Raw genomic sequence first — 2,778 nt, 5'->3', positions numbered from 1 at the left:
CAGGTGTGAGCCTATGATGGCTGTACCAGAATTCCCGGACTCTGGGCGTTTGGGGTCTCTGGCGTGAATCAGAAGCCCGGGAAGACTTGAAGTCCTAAGCTTCCTCTCCCTCCTCTATTCTGCATCCTCACAAGCAGCATTGCTCCAGATGGAAGCACGGCCTGTTCTTAGTCGCTCTGCTTCCCAATCCAGTTTTGCGGTGTGAGAGAAGCCGGACACTGACCCCAGGCCACATAGCTTCTTCCAGCCTTCCTCACCGGGGGCTTGGCCGTGGCCTGGCCTCTCTGATGGAAGCAGTCCCTGTCCCTGGGCACCTGCCGAGCCTGTCCCCGGGGTGTCCTGCACTCTCACCTGCAGCCTCTCACTGCCCCACGGTCCTCCTCCTCCAGGCAGGCCACCCACACCTGAGCTGCTCCTGTCCTGTGGAAAGGGGGCTCAGCGTGGCTGTCTGGGGGCTTCTTTGCCTGTGGCTCCTTTTTTCTCACAGGACAGTGTCTCTTTTAGAGGATCCGGCTGCTTCCTGGGCTCAGCATGCTCAGCATGCTTCGGCATTGCTTTTCCTCCTTGGGTTCACTCCTCCACCTGTTCCCCCGGCCCCTCCCACAGGTGTGGGGCTCTGTCCCCTCTGTCCTCTCTGGGCTGATAATCATCCAGGACACTGAAGCTCTTGTTCAATGGGAAATGTTCCCTGGGAAGCGGGGGGGACGGGGACCTCGTTCTTTTCCATGAACACTTCAGCTTAAATTACTTTTCTCATATGAATGACGCAGAGTCATAAATTGGTGCTAATCAACCCTGGGCACATAGCGAAGCCTCCTTTATGCACTGAGAGGGTTCACATAATTGAATTTTGCATATAACCAAAGATTACTCCTTCCAGTGGCCAACTTATGAGGGATTTCGGTGTTAGATTCTCCGGAAACCGAGGGGACGGCCAGTGTCGGAAGGCCAGCGCCCTAAGACACCAGGTCACCCCGGGAAGGGGAGGGACTCCAGGGTGAACCGAGGGGCCTCTGCTGGCTTCTGAGTTTCATTTCCAAGGGCCATGAGGCCGAGGAGGAGTTGCTTTCTGAGAAGACCTCTGTCGGGTAGGTGCTTTTCATGAGAGGACTGCCCACGGTTGGCTCCACGGCATGTCAACGCCTTAAAACATAGTCAAACACAATTGTATTGGCTAGAGTCTTTCTGGGGCTACCTGAGAGTCTTGTCCCTAACAGGGAACAACATCACAACATTACTACTCATGAAACGATTATTCCGTCTGATGTTCGTGGCCTTAATGAAAACGTGAGGCTAGAGCTGCTAAGTTGTCTCTCCCTGGTGTACCTGGAGGAGTTCTTATCTTTGGGCCCCATGAGAATGGCAAGCCCCTGCGTCCTTCATTGCAAGATAAACCAACATGCATGCCAGCTCTTGGAAGATTATGGTAAGCATTGATTCCCCTCCCTCTTTCCAGACCCCTGAAAGCTTACAGTAATGAAAACAACATAACTCCATGGAAAACAGTATGTAAAACATGCGTGCACATTATGTATTTACATATAAATGAACAGAAGATAAAGAGCTTGCTTTCATTATATGTGCTTCCTCTGGGGGATGTTTTGAAAAAAGAAAAGCAAAAGTTGTTTTTTTTGTTTTTTTTTTTTTTGTTTTTTTTAAAGATGAGTAATGTCTATAAATAAAATTGAAAAGAAAAACGAAAAACAACCCGCTAAACACTGGGCTTGAAAAAAAATGTAACAAATCCGAGGAAAGTTTTTATGGTTTTTTTTCCCTAGGCAAAGAACTTTATTAACCTTGTTTCAAACTTTATTCCCAGGCTTCTTCGGCTTAATTAGCTGCAAAGAATGAATTGTGTATAAGCAAAAACTGAAAAGAGCTGCAGTGTCCAAGGGGCTTGGGCTTAAAAATATTAGAGAGCTAGATTTTATCAGATCCATGAACAAAATTTTAAAAAGCAGTCATAATATAAAATAGCAGCTCCCAGTAACTTCTTCAAGTTTTATCTTCTTCAGAAGTTGACTCAATTCAGTTTGCTTCATTCTTGGAAGCTTCATCAAAATTCTCCACAAGATCTGGAACTTCATCATCATCATCCTCTCCGGTAGCAAGTGGTGCTTTTCCATCCACGGACTGTTTGGGCAGAGCTTCAGCCAGTCTTCTTAAACTAGTCAGAGTGTCTGCACCAAGCTGGTTTAAGATCCTGGGTAGCATTTCTGTCAGCTGCTTGGTCTCAGCATGGCCTGTAACGGTGAAAGTGTTCGCTGCCAGCGATGCCTGAACTTTAGGGTTGTTAAAATGGATCACTGTTCCTTGGTTTGTGAACATATTCACTTCTTCAATACCAGAGATATTGCTTACCCCTAACTTCTTTAAGGAGAACTGAAGATTTTTTATCATCTGCTGTAGCTGTTCCAGGAACCACCTTCTTTCGGCGAGCAGTTCCTTTCCCACCAATGCGCACCTGTGCTTGCAATTTGGCGAGTTTCTCCTGGTTCGTGATAGTTTCTTTCATCTTGTTGGAGCGCAAATGGGACCACGGGGGGGGACTAGGGTTGGCGCTCGGGGGCGGGGGGGGTCTCGGGCGGACCAGCTGAGGTTAGGCGCACACACGCGGGGACGCGAGATGGCAGCTAAAGCCGTTTTTATGATTTTTAAAGAAAGTTTACATCTGATCATATTTCTTCCTGAGAGTTCATGAATATATACATCAGATAGAAGAGATTAAAAACCCAAAATATTTGTCCAATGGACGAGGACATAGGAAAGACGGCCCTT

General features: G+C 47.6%; 1 pseudogene; it reads right to left on the bottom strand.

Moving 5' to 3' along the window:
* Window positions 1–1,764: 1,764 nt before the first annotated feature.
* LOC140622381 (transcription factor BTF3 pseudogene) lies at window positions 1,765–2,552 on the bottom strand (annotated as a pseudogene).
* Window positions 2,553–2,778: the final 226 nt, after the last annotated feature.

This window comes from Canis lupus, chromosome 31 (assembly GCF_048164855.1).
Source record: "Canis lupus baileyi chromosome 31, mCanLup2.hap1, whole genome shotgun sequence".
Taxonomy (NCBI): domain Eukaryota; kingdom Metazoa; phylum Chordata; class Mammalia; order Carnivora; family Canidae; genus Canis; species Canis lupus.
Note: the sequence above shows the minus strand (reverse complement) of the source record. Positions and strands in the feature narration are given on the sequence as shown.